Source organism: Limanda limanda, chromosome 8 (genome assembly GCF_963576545.1).
Source record: "Limanda limanda chromosome 8, fLimLim1.1, whole genome shotgun sequence".
Classification (NCBI taxonomy): domain Eukaryota; kingdom Metazoa; phylum Chordata; class Actinopteri; order Pleuronectiformes; family Pleuronectidae; genus Limanda; species Limanda limanda.
Genome location: NC_083643.1, coordinates 25,118,411 through 25,133,303, shown reverse-complemented (window position 1 = coordinate 25,133,303; position 14,893 = coordinate 25,118,411).

Here is a 14,893-nt window from a genome sequence, read left to right as displayed (position 1 = left end):
GAAGTTTCTACGATTCTCGATACAAAACAATAAAATTTACTTCAACTCACACTCTTTTATAAAAAGTATTTGTACATACAAAAAACAATGAACAATCATATCTGTTTGTAGCCTTCAAGTTATGAATAAAAATAATTAGTCAAATTATAAAACATAAATGTAGGAAAATTATGAGATTTTAGTTTTCAGGTAAAGTTCAATGACTAAGAAGACAGCAGAGGGTGGAAACGCAATGTACTAACCCTAACACACACACACACACACACACCTATATACTTGAATGCAAGGCTGCAAGCAGTAGGTTACTAAAGAAGTAGTGACATACCATTTAAATATGACCATCACAACATGTATTTATTGTCTGTTCACAAGGAATTGTGATTCTACTCCTCTGCTCCTCTCCCCACATGCAGAGCTGATCTCAAGAATAACCCACCGAACACACATCCATGTTCCTAAATAACTGGGCCATTGCTTGTGCTGCAACAAAGAAGTCTGTCAATGGATGTCTGTTTGACCGCTTTGCGGCTACTTGAGTAGTTTTGCTAGATTTTTGAAACTCTTTGAATAGATCTTTGTGGTATTGTTGTAAATGGCTATGGAGATAAGTCATGTTTCCTCTGGTGGTTGACACAAGTGTGCGGCATGACTCCTGTGTTTGTAACACGTCTTCTCTCTTGACAGACTTGCTGTTCTTTTTGGTCACGAGTTCCTCATTATCGCCAACATTTTCCTGGCTCGTCTATCTCACTTCAGCCATGATGACGCACTACATTATACCTCTGTGTGCTTTACGACCTAACAAATATAATCCACATAATGGGCGGGGATTTAGGGCAGCAGCTCTCCATCTGATTAGCCAAATAGTAAATAGACATTTTTCTGTAGAGACCAGAATTTGCGTTGTTAAAGTCCAGCTGACATACACATTGGTTGAATATCTGTCGTTTTGCTCCATCATTATGCGCCCTGTAGTTCTTGCCTATTGGCATTTTTATTATCTTTGCTTCATTGTTTCCTGCTCTGTTTGTTCTCGGTTCAGACTTAAAATTGTTACAAAGCCATGCAGCAGGAAGGGGTGCTTTCACCGCCATGCTCTGATTTCCTGCTTCGCCGGTCCGATCAGACACAAAGCAGGAAGATCAATCAGAGCGTTTCTCATCAAAGCTGTACCGAATCTGAGCTGTCACCTTGAAACTGAGCCGACAGCTGATAGTTATGGCTCCAACACTCCTCCACTGTGGTCTTTTAGTTCTCCTCACAGACTGATGACTTTCATAACTGCAGTGCTTCACGGTATATCTGTGACATTTGTAGTTTGAAAGGAAAAGAGAGACTTGCATTAAAAATATTCTGCAGATTAGCTGGAGGCAAAGAAGAAGCCCAACCTGTTTATTAAATCTGCTCATCATCTGCTTTTTATTGAACATGAAGTAAATGGTTTTTAGATTAAACTCTCTCGGATCAGTTCAACTGGTAAATTATCTGTTACAGACTCGACAGAAAGACTCATGGGGTTGATAAAGCCACCATTGTGGTTCGAGTCACTGTCCTATATGTTTGTAGTCTTGTAAAAAAGCCTAACTTGGTCTCCCCTGGCCCCTGCTTCCTGTAACATTAAAACCTACCCACTGGGTCTATCAGGCAGGTTTGTCACTCAGATGTCATGTCCCGTCACTCACAAAGTGATGATTAAACTAAAATGACATGAGTGCATACATCCACCAAGGCTCTTTAATTCAATCAAACTGCACAAAATTCCACACACTAATGAAAATCAGTCCCCTAAATCTGTCTGTTTTTCTTTCATTAGATCCATAAATTATTCCTGAGGGAATCTGTGAAAATGTCAAAAGATGGCAGTGTTGAAGAAAGAGACAGAAATACCACATCTTTCCAGAAACTGGTTTACAGTATATAGGATTTATTTCTATCTTTCTGAAAGGGTCATCTATGTGACTACTGTATATGGGAATGTAGATCCCCCTCTGTAGATTTCACTCATGGAGTACCACAGGGATCTGTCTTTTTCTGGAAACACAAAATGATTATCAGCTCTACTTCTCTGCTACCACAATATCACACAGCTGACCTAACTCAACCTACTTCAGTCAACAACTCAGTCCAAATTAGAGTTGGTAACCGAACTCACTGAATCTGAAATGCCAAGCGTAATCATAGCAGCAGTCTTTTAAATCCAAAATTTATAAATGTGGATGTAGTCTTAGTTGAAATAGACAGGAAAGGCAGAGGTGAGGGGAAACAGCAATGAGCTTTGGCCAACACTTAACCACGACTCTGCAGGAAGGACTCATCCTTAGTAGATGATTCTGCTAGATGAGCTACATTTCACCATACATGTGTACACGTGTTGTATTTAAATATCACTGCAAAACTGTGGTACATCTTTGAAAACCAATCACTAAGATGACTAATCTTCTCTTCCTTAGTTTTGGATTTCATTTTTTTCAAACATCCAACTCCAATCGGTTTGTTGCAGCTGAAGTCGGAGCCTCTGAGTGTTTCCAGTCAGTCAGATGGTCTTGTCCCTCCTCTGAAGCAGCTGTGCTCTCAGAGGGCTGAAAAGACTCGTCGTCTGTGTCTTTAATCTCCTGACTCACAGCCTGATGCTCTGCTGGTGTGTAAATAATTTAGTGAAATTTTAAAGCGACAATTAATTCGAGCAGCAGGAAGGGAGGAAGTCTCATGCTGATCGATTCATTAGTAATAATGGCTGACATTTGTGACAAAATGGAGTAGAGCCTATAGAATCCAGGGTGCAGCAGAGGGGGTGCTGCAGTTTGACTGATGACAAGGACTCAAAGCGTGGGCTCTGTAACGGCCTGTCTCCTCATATCTCCTCAATGCTTCTGAGACTGCGCTAGTATACTGTATGTAGCATTAGATTAGCATTATACTAAAGAAAGTGACACAGTAGAACAATGCACTGTAAAACCTGACAAGTTTGTTCAACTCAAACCGTTTGGTGAAGCTGATTGCCTTAAACCATTTCTTTTCACAAATTTTACCACTTAAATTCAATTAACTTGGATATCTTCCACTAAAGAAAAGTATTACATTTTAGTTGTTATAACTTCAAACTTTGTTATGGCTACTCAGTTCATTTAATGAGACCGATTGCCTTTTAAGCTCTATCACCTCAAAATATAAACACACACATCTGACTATAGTTCAACAATTTATTTGGTTGAATGCTGAAAACATGTACATGAAATCAGTATATTTCAATATTCACATATAATGTTCAAATCTCTATAACTGAAAGTTTTCTCCTCTCGACGATTGTTCCTTTAAATTACTTTTTAAAGAGAAGCTCAAATGTGGAGCATAGATCAGTTCAAACAAAATCACCAGTGAATCAGTCCAAGATCTGTGAAGCATTACAACCTGATCTTCCAAGACGATCAACACATAGTGAGTTTCAAAGGGACCTCCTGCAGGCACCTCCTCTTCATCCAACACTGCCACCGCTCCCTCCTGGGTTGCCTCCAACTCATCCTGAAGAGGGAATACATATTCAGTGTGTTGACTGACTATTACGAACCATAAAATATGATTGCTGTGAAAAAGGTTAATTATATGTGTTAAGATCCCTGCGATCTGAGACATTTTCTCTTGTGCCTCCTGCATGTGTTTTGTTATGCCACGTGATTCCCCGTTTATTTATTTCGTCATGTGCTTGTTGTGTTTATGTTGTCAGGCCATGTGCGTTCTGTCATTGTCCGGAGACTCCGCCCTCTGCTGCTTCCCCGCCTTTTTCTCCTTCACCTGTTCCCTATCATCATCTTGAGTGTTTGCCTGATTTGTTCACCTCTGTCTTATCTATGTTCCCTCTTCTATATAAGTCCAGTCTTTCTGTCATCCCCTGTCGGATTGTTATTGTTTGTCTGTGAGAAGTTACACCAGTATTCTGCATTTTTTGAGCATTGTTTGCCAGTTATTGAATTGGACTTTTTGTTTTTTGCCTTTTTAGATCCTTGGCTTATTCTATTTTTGAAATAAATAGTGTTATTTGCACCTTGGTCTGCGATTGGGTCCTTACTGTGAGAAAGCCTAACAATATGCATTAGTTCTGCTTTGTGACGTACCAACATCTCCCATGGGTACAAGATTATTTAGGTGGATGATTTCCTTTCAGCTGTTCATATAGTGAGGGCAGAGTTCTGGAATGGATATACATTTGTTGCTAATGTGTTGCCCAAAAAAGCTGATTAAGTCATTAGTTACAGATAAGGTTTCAGGACAACCACTTTGACATTTGTGAATTAGAGGAGCACAATAATACACCATCCACAAAGATGAGAAATGATGAGTAGGGAAAAGAGTCCTTTTTTCGAAATTTGTGTCCCAATTAGGGGTGTCACGATACCAAAAATTCAGTAGTCGGTGCCAATACTAGTAAAATAACGCGACTCTCGATGCCAATTTCGATACCACTGTAAAAAAAAAAAGGGTTTTCTCAGATTCCATGTACTTGAACTTGAAACATGAACTTCTTTATTAAAATATTTGAAAAATAGCAAAATGTCATCAGACATACAAAACATGTGCAACAGAGCATAGCACAACATGATAAAGTGCAATTCATGCAACAACTAGTGTCCCCAGACACTTTCCACACTGTTAAAAAAAATCTGTACATTTTACGGTAAAATACTGGCAGCTGTGGTTGCCATTTATTCACCTTAAAAAATACACTGAAAATGTAAACAACATTACAGTAAGCCTTTTTAGGACCGTAAATTTCACAGTCGAGAACTGTTGTGCTTTAGAGTAATTTACCAGGAAAAAAAACAATAATCTGTAATCCTGTTTACGGTAATTTTCTTTAAAAACAACAATTGTAAGATAAACCTGTTTACGGTAATTTACTTTAAAAACAATAGTAGTAATATAAACCTCTGAACGGTAATTTTCTTTAAAAACAACAGTTGTCCCATAAACATGTTTACGATCATTTTCTTTAATAGTAAAAACTACTGTGAACCAAATTACAGTCTCAGTGATAAACACAGTACAACTGTAGGTTAATAATAGTATTTTATTCAAATGTTACATTTTACGGTAAAATACCGGCAGCTGTGGTTGCCATTTATTCACCGTAAAAATTACAGTACAAATTGCATTACAAATACAGCGCCACTGTAAACCAATGGACAGAAACTGTGCATTTACATATTCTCTTTGAAAAACAGATGTAACTGATTCAATAACTTGTTCATTAAATTCTCAAAGAAGGGTTGATTTTTTTGCTGATCTTGAAAAAGCATGTGTGGCCATATATATGAACGACAATCCATGGTGGGCTGAATAAACATTATGAAAAAATTGTCACTTGCCCTTGGTTAAATCAGGAGTAATGATTCACTGAGTCCAGGCCTGACTGAAGAGGGGGCTGAACATGGGATAGAGTGTCACACAGACACGTGTCCAAGATGTTGGAACTTGAAGTATGTGTTGTCACCAGTTCTGCTTGATGATTGACATGTTGTCCATCAGGTGTTCACTGTAGACTGGCACTATCCTCTCTGCCGACAGAAAATAAGCAAAGCCAATGTTAGATTGATTCAGTGCTTAAGCATGATGCTTACATATAGACAACCTATAGACTCACATCCACAAACAGAATTTTGACTACTCAGATTTAAAACAGTAAACAACTGGAAATGTAGTTATATTTAACATGCAGCCATAAACTATACCACTGCTTACCTCTAATTAGGCTCGATAAGACTGGTGTCCTTGTCATCGGATCCAGACTTGACAGCAGGTTGGACAGTCACATACAGACAAGGTATGAGGTTCAGGAAACATTTTAGTAAGTCTTTTCATCATCACTGTGGATGACAAAGAAACATTAATAGTTATATCAACACTAATAATACAACAATTTGGATAGTATTTAAACAGTGGCTAAGTTTATACGAAACATTAAAGTAAACAAAGAAGGCCATAAATGTTCAAATCTACTGAGAAATCAAGCAGTAAAAGCAACAGAACCAAGGTGGTTTAACTAACCTGTTGAACATGAAATGGCAACACTGTGCTTACAAAAATAGATAAATGTAAAGTCTTCTTTTGTTAAAAGTACAGTATTTAAAATGTAGTGACATCTAGTGGTAAAGTTGCACGTTGTAGCGGAATACCCCTCACCTCACCATCTCCTTCCAAACATGAAAGAGAACCTGTGGTAAACTTCACTTTTCACAAAAACTCAAAGCGTGTTTAGTTTGTCCAGTCCAGGCTATTGTAAAAAACATGGCTGCCTCTGAAGAGAGTACCCACTCTCGATGTAAATATAGAGTATTTCGATATAAAATAGTCTGATATAAAGGGAACATTCTAGAGTAAAGAAAAAAAATCTTACAATTAAGATGAAACACACTAGTGAAAAAACTAATACACTGAATCTTTAAATGAACATACACTGAACTGTACAATCACTTACCACTGTTTATTCTTGACAATACTGATATTTGATCAGAGGCGTGGACTGGTGGGACAGCTCAGAGGTTGCTTATGTCCAAAGAAGTAGAACCACTGGTAGTCAATACGACCTGAAAGAAAATAAGGACATATAATAGTAATATATGGAGGAACACATACTAACTTGGGTCGTTTGCTGCACATCCTCCCCAATTTTCATTTCGGAAACTCACCATTCCCTTGGTGTCCCAAAAGCCAGCATGTTGTTCCCTCCCACCGCTCAGGAATGTCTGAAAGGTGGCAGGAGTGAAACTCTTAATATCTTTGACATGAGGACAATTTTTACAAGGGCAGTGGGTACAAATTATTAAAAGAATTTACTCTTCATATGTTAAAGTAGTTAAGATTACTTACCTCAAAGAAAATCCAAGGAACTGTACAATTTCAGTAGCCCTTCACCTGCTGTGAAGTGTCTCAAAAGCACTCAAACAAAGGCTTAGATGTTCTTCACAGTATTATTAACTTAACTTGACTGGATTGACAGAATACCCTGAAAAACTGCTTTTGGCAAAATATAAAAAAATATAAATATATATATATATAAAAATTATAATAATAAAATCTTAGAATCTTTTCAGAATTATCTAATAAGCCTGTCTTCCACAAAAAAAACAAAAGAACAGCCTGTAAAAAACAAATATAAACACTGTTGTTGCCCAGACCATATTGTTAAAGTAATAATTAGGAGTTATTCATTCCAATAAAATGTGCGATACACCAGTTTACATTACTTTAAAAGAAACAAACCAACCCTACTTATTAAAACATAGTAGGAACCGTTACCTCTTGAAACTTGCTTTTGGCAAAAAAAAGTACATGTAGGAAACTTTCCTCAATGTAATGGAACATTTTTAAGTAGTTGCCATTTCAGAATTATAAAGGTTGGTCTTCAATCAAAATGTTTGATTTAATAAAAAAGATCAGCCTGACAAAAACAAAACACATTGCTCTGTCCTTGACAGTAGAATAAGCAAGTTCACATACATTTATATGAACCAAACCAACCATGCTTGTTCAAACACTCAAACCGACTGTAAACATAAAAAAATACTGTTTTGAATAACACTGGATAACAACTTAGGTACAGTAAAGTGCATAATGTTCCATACAGATACTGTAGCTGAACAGTTCAGTTGAAAAAGTCGCGCTTTAACCTATCTCTCTCCCCTCATGATCAGAGAGATCTGAGAGGAGGGTGAGGACTCTTGGGTTAACGGAAAGTTGCTTCTTGTTCTTCTTTGTTTCAACTTTCGTGCCCTTCTCTGGATTGATGAGGAAGAAATACCTTTTTGAACACAAGAATTCATAATCAACCACTATATAGAGTGATTTGTTCTAAAGCATGAAAATGCTGTATATTTCTTTACCTTTGAAGGAACTCAAGTGTAGAGGCCAGGTCCACCGGATAGTGTATGTTGAGACAATAGTAGCTTCCAAACATCAATAAGATGGCAGTTATGAAGGTCGGGATTTGGTCGTTCACAACTCTGCGGTCTACGCTCAGCATGAACTGCCTTGAGGTATAGCAGGAGGTTCCTGCAAAAAAAGATACATGGGAGAGAGCACACAGGCCATTATTTTCTCAAAAAATTTAATAAATGTTACAGGGCTGCAACAAACAATTACTTTCGTTATCAATGCATGTCATTACTTTACAAAACTGAATATCAACTTACCACATACAATGATGCATGGTGTCACAGGCAAGCTTTCCAGTTGAACTTCTCTTGCCAGACATGTTTCTTCAACATAGTGGAAGAGGTTTTCCTCTTTTTCACCAAAACAGGCAAGAATGAGGAGCACCATATCCTTTACATCTTCTGAGCATCCCATTAACTGTCCTCTCCTGATTTCCAGCTTTGTGACCGCCACCAAAACCCGCTTGCACTTGCCAGCACAAATGGTTCTCATGAAGTCCAGAAGCAGTTTTCCCTTCTTTTCTAAACTACAGATAAAAACCTCTATCAATGATACTCCAGTGAGCTCTTGAAAGTGGACTGTCATGCCAATTTCACGAAACAAAAATGGCCACTCCTCCAAAAGAGAATGCAGATCTTTCCCGTCGTTTACATCTTTACGTTGGGAGTAGTAGGTGCACTTCATAAGAGTTTCTACTAGCGCTTGGCTAAAGTTCGTCTGTTCACTGAGCACCTTCATTTTGTCCCACTTCTCCTGTAGGCTCTTTGGTGTCTCACTCCCTGGCATGAATTTCACGTCCCACTTTATGCAGCCATAAGTGTCCTGAGTAGCTGCCTTTTGTTCAGCTGGGATTTCCTCTGTGTCGTACTCATCTGACCCCTGTTTACGCTTCCTTAACCTTTGTGATGAGAAACGCTTAACATTGTCAATTCGGGCTTGGAGCTGCTTGACCAGTGAGTGATAACCTGCTCCCACCACATCACCTTCGATTATATCTTGCAGTGATCGTGGATATTTGGCAACCATTTTCTTGGCAACTTCTGTTGATGCTTGCTTACTTGGAGAAGCACAGGCCATCACCATTTCAGCGACCACAATACGAACCATTTCTCTCCGTAACCGTGGGCTTGGCCTCTTCTCCCTCATCAAACACTGCATCAAAGCTTCAGGAAACTTCTCCCATGGAATTAGGAAGCTGTCAACCCAATCAGCAACTGTAAATGAGTGACTGGGTGATGGGGAAGGAGAGAGTGAGGAGCGTGAGTTTGAATTGGCCTTAGTACAGAAAGAAGATCAGCTTCCTGTATTAAAGACAAATCCTCAGTGGTCTCCACCCCCAACAGTTGCAGTGTCTCCTCCAGAATTTGTAGACATGAGCCTGGGAGGTCTGGCAAAACCTTCATTATGGCGCTGCTAAAGATGTTTTGCTCTGCATCATCCATTTCGGATTTCTATGAAACAATCAAGTCAATCAATCAATCAAATTTTATTTGTATAGCCCATATTCACAAATCACAATTTGTCCCATAGGGCTTTAACATGGTGTGACATCCTCTGTCCTTAACCCTCAACAAGAGTAAGGAAAAACTACTAAAAACCCTTTTAACAGGTAAAAATACGTAGAAACCTCAGAGAGAGCCACACGTGAGGGATCCCTCTCCCAGGACGGACAGAATTGCAATAGATGTCAAGTAAACCATGCCTTCTTTATGAAATATTTAAGATACAGTGCCACATCATAGGACAAAACTCCCTGAAAGATGTCATGTCCTAGACAAGGTGGCAAACCTGGCTGACAGATGTTAAAGTATTTTAAAGAATTGAACACTGAGTTGAACTTTACTCCTTCTACAATTGGTGTATCTTCAGTCTGGAGGCGATCAAATATCACTGATGTCACCTAGAACATCTGAGGAAGGCTCACTTGAGGGCTTTCCTGATAAACATATCTGGCACAGATCAGATTCTAGCAAACATTTCAAAGTTTCTCTCACAGGCACATAATAGGCAAACCTATCTGTTCTGTTCTCATCTCTTCCTAAAAACATTTTCTTAGGCTCCACAAAGTTGAATTTCTTTTTTAAAGACTGGGCACGTGAGTATATCGTCCTCATTGGCCCTTTATGACAAGCAGAGAAAAGATCAGAACCCCTGACAGACTCACAAACTTTAGTGATGTCTTCATCTGATAACAATGCAGGGTTTCCTCCAGTGCTTTATAGGCCTGGCGGGCCGCCAGGCTCCCCCCCCCCGCCAGGCTAAGCGTTGCTTGTTTATTTATTTAAAAAAAAAAAAAAAAAATGTTATGCACCAGAAACATGATACCAAAGACGGTGTAGCAGATCCCCCGAAAGATTGATGAGACCTAACTGATGTTCAGGTCGTTTATTGAACCGTCCTTGTCACCGTACACCTTAATAAAACTTTAAACAACTTAGAAACACCGTAAGAAATTGTGCCTCTTCCGAGGGTCGCTGAATAACATAGTCAACACTTTACTTCCTCATTGAGCCCCGATCCCCGGACAAGCCCATCCTATTGGTCCACACAGTCACATGTCCCACCCCGACCCCTTCACTGACACTCAGAAATCAGAACGCTCCTTCAACACAGTGTTTTACTGAGTATACGTCAAAACCATGACTCATCCATATCACAAATATCTGTGCCAATGTCTGAACCTGCCTCATATACTTGAGGGCAAAGGTCATCCGATTCATGACTGAGGACTGAGACTCTGTATTTAAATTACTGATGGTGCTGTCGGAAAAAAAATTGTGTTTCCGTGACATGTGGGCAGTAAATGAAGATTTCACTTTGAAAATAGTTGCGCATCCTGTCACTGGACATGTCACAGCACGTCCCTCCACAATATGCTCCTTCAAATGAGCAATTAAATCTTTATTATTTTGAAACTGGCATTCACACAGCGCCATTCCGCATTTGTAGGTGGTAACGTTGACGGTAACAGAAGCAGCTCCGGCAGGAACAGATACATTATGCCTCCAGTAAAAATGGGCCTTAAACACTCCACAGCGACAAAATGTCTGCTTGCAGCCGTCTCCAATGCACTTAAATAAGCACCGCGGTTCATTTCTGTGAAGCTTACAATGGAGTACATAACCCTTTAATGTGTGAAGCGACTTGCCAAAGAAACTACAAGTGATCATTTCTCTCAACCTTGTGTAACATTAGCTAACAGTAGCTACCGTTTAACACAGCATGCCCTAACAGACAAAAGTTGACTCAACTGTGAAAATGGCTTACGTAACGTTAACTCACCCTTGAAAACAGCAAAATGCAACGATATGATTAAACACACACAGAGCTTCAAGAAAGTATACTTGCAGACTGGAGGACACTTCTGAGTGCTCGGACGTCAAGATGAAAGGCGTTGGTTTGTCTCTCGGCGGGCTTATCAGCGTGCTCAGCGTGTCTCTAATGGCGTCTCCCAGCGTGTCTCTCGCAGGGTCCCCCGTGTAGCTCTCGCCGGGTCTCTCGCCGGGTCACCCGGCGTGTCTCCCGACGTGTCTCTCGTCGTGACTGTCGGAGGGCTTGTCAGCGTGTCTCAGCGTGACTGTCGGCTTGTTGGCGTGTCTCTGTCTCTTCGAGTTGATCCCGCTCTTGGCCGTGTTCACCGGAAGCGGAAACAGTTGAAGCACACTCCAGGTGCATGCACAAAGACACATAGGCACATAGGCCTATCAGCAAGGTTTCACGCGGCAGCAACGTGGTCTCATGAAAATAAATAAAATATATATCTACACGTTTGGAAGTTTGTTTTGCAACAGTTGTGTTATTAGGAATTATATTGCTCACAAATTTTAATTAAATTCTTTGGAACGGTATACAGTGAAGGAAATAAGTATTTTAGCAATGTTTCTTAATAAAAATATGTTTTGATCTATGTCGAGATATGTGTGTTTCAGTTTCAATATTTTCATTCATGGTTAAAAAAACGAACCGCTAATATGTTTTCTAAACCCTATTTTCACAACCCTAATCTCAACCAGTACGTTCCTGTACTTGTGTGTGTGTTGTTCCCATCTTTTGTAGTTCTCATGTGTTTTCACTATTATGTGAGATTGTGACCGGGAACGTTGCATGCTTCTTTATGTTTTTTTGGTGTGAGAAAAACACCTGTTTAGTCAGATTTAGTTTTTCTTACTAATAAAACGGTCAAATCTAGTTTTTTCAAGGTTTTTGCCCTACTCAGTGGCGCCCCTCATAGTTTTGCATTGGGCTATGGTAGTGGGGTTCAAGACCTTTCCAAAACAGTTCATACCATGTCTGTTGCATAATTAGTTTCCATCCTGTAAGCTATCAAAACTGACTCAGGAGCAAGGTTCAAAAGTCATCCCTGAGGAGCAGGAGCCATCCACAATTTTCTCACTGACATAATGTTACTCCTGAGGTCAAGACCTTTACGATGATGACTTTGCTTTTGTTCTACGACAAAGTTTACATTTCATCTGGCTCCAAACACAGGCCATCTGGGGTGTACTTTCTCAGACCCCATTGAGGTCCAAGATGGATCATATCTGTCAAATCTGTTTTAAGTGGTATTTAATGGCCAGATATGGTCAAAATACGTATGTTTGCTTTATACACAATCATGTGTTTCACTTGGGACCAAGTTAGAGACATCTTTGATCATTAACAACCCAATTTCTCACAACCCAGTCTAAGACTGTTTGCCCTCCTATCCTCTGGGAGGCGCTACAGGGTCCTCCGTTCCCGGACCAGCAGGTTCAGGAACAGCTTATTCCTGCGGGGATGTATACTTGTGTCCCTCAATCAAATGCAAATCAATTTATTATTTTTTATGTGTTGTGATTTTCCGGATTTTTTTATTTGAAATTCTGTCTCTCACTTTTAAAATGAACCTATTGCAATTATAGGCCGTTCATTTCTTTGTCAGTGGGCAGACTAACAAAATCGGCATGGTATCAAATACTTATTCCCTTCACTGTATATTTGTATACCCTTTGAAGCTACATGATGAACCTGTTGTGTTTTTTTGGTCACCCTTGACATTTGTTTTTTAAAGTGTCCTTTATTTGTTCTTTACCATTTTAACACAGTATATTTAAACATATAGGCTATGTTTTACCTTGAACTCAGCATTTTTTGACAAATATATACCATATTTTCAAAATCCTCTGTCCGTAGAAATGAAGGTTGGTTTTTGCTTAATGGTGAATGGTTTTGTTCTGTAATTTTAACGGTACATATTTGAAACATATGTAATATAAACAGAATAATACTGTTAATTTGAAGGTTATTACGGTATTTTCTCATTAAATTAACAAAAAAAGGGTATTTTACGGAAAAAATGTGTGTTTTCTACATATTGTAACTGTTAATTTGAAAGTGGTGTACTGTTTCTTGATTTAGCAGAATTTAGTGTATCTACTACAGTAATATACTTTTTTACATTTTATGGTCTTTTAATGTTGCTATTTCACAGGTTTTTACCGTACATTCTACGGATATTTTTAACAGTGCAGACTTCCAGGCATCTTTTCAAAAGGTACTGTGCAAAAACAACAGTGCAAAACAAAACAGTGGATATAACAGTGCAGCCATTCAGCTAACTAGATGAACATGAGTTTTGGCAAAATTGCATAATTTTTCACAGCATTTCCCACCTTTTCTTTGCTAGTTCAAGGTTTTTACTGAGGAAAACTAACATGTCAACATTGTCTTGGGTAAGTCGGCAACGTCTAGGACTGACAATGATTCCTGAGACACTGAAGACCCTTTCGGAAGCACAGCTTGAAGCTGCAATGCAGAGATACCTACTTGCAAATTCTGCAAGTTGAGGTATTGTCCCTCCATTCATTTTCCACCAGATTCAGGTCTGGCATTTTGCTATATACCAGGAACTCACCATCTAACTTCTCTTGTGTGGAGAGCCCTGCTTGAGATGTGTCATCATCCCTGCCCTTCTTCTCTCCTTGAATGGCTGAAAGCCACCTCAAATCAGTCTTTGACTTTTTAGATGGCCTGCCTCCTCAAGGACTTCTTTTAGTGTTTCTAGGATTGTGATGTCACTGTCTTTTGGCATCAGGTGCCATTTTTTTCTGTCCTCTGCCAGGACTGCACACAGAGTTTGCTGCTGCTCCAAAAATCTCTCCACCATGTCATATCAGGAATTCCAACGGGTGGGTGCATCTAGTGTTGCACGGTGTACCGGTACTAGAAAGGTACCATGGTACCCTTACGTTAAAAACGATACGGTTTAGCATATTTTTAGTACCCGTACTTTATTATAATAGCACGCAATCAGAGCGCAGTCACTGCTCCACTCCCTGTCACGCTGCCTGCATGCATTGACTGCGAGGGGCGGGGCTGCCCAGCTCGCACACATGCAACAGGAGGCAGATCTCGCTCACAGCGAATGATCTCAGGGAATGATCTCAGGGAGACATGGCTGACCTATCTCGGCTTGTTGGAAGTGATTCTCTCTCAAACTGTGTGGCGCGACTGGGCGGAGACATAACATCGGGAGGGGGGGGGGGAGGGAATGTGAGGCGGGACTAAAACTTCCGCATCTCTTTCACGGCGGAACACTAAAATAAGTTGTTCTTTCTCCGGAGCCAGGGGTTGCAACCCGCGAAGAGCCTGCAGTGGCTCTCTGTGCAGTGTTCATATGTTGAACGGGAACGTCACGTTTATTTGTCAAATCAGCATCGTATCAGGCCAGCATGAAAAGAACAGGAGCGGGCCTGTGTGCGTGTGTGCGCACGCCCGCGCCCAGACAGCGCACACACACAGGCCCGGGGCCCCGCCCCCACTCACTCGCTCAGATGGCATGTTTTTACTTTTTTTTCACCTCAAACACACATCTGTAAAATTATGTAGCTCAGACTTGTGGAAATAATTGTAGTCATATAGTCAGATACGGACAATAGGCCTACATAGACGTATATAATCAATGCTATGATGTCACCATGTAGTTTTC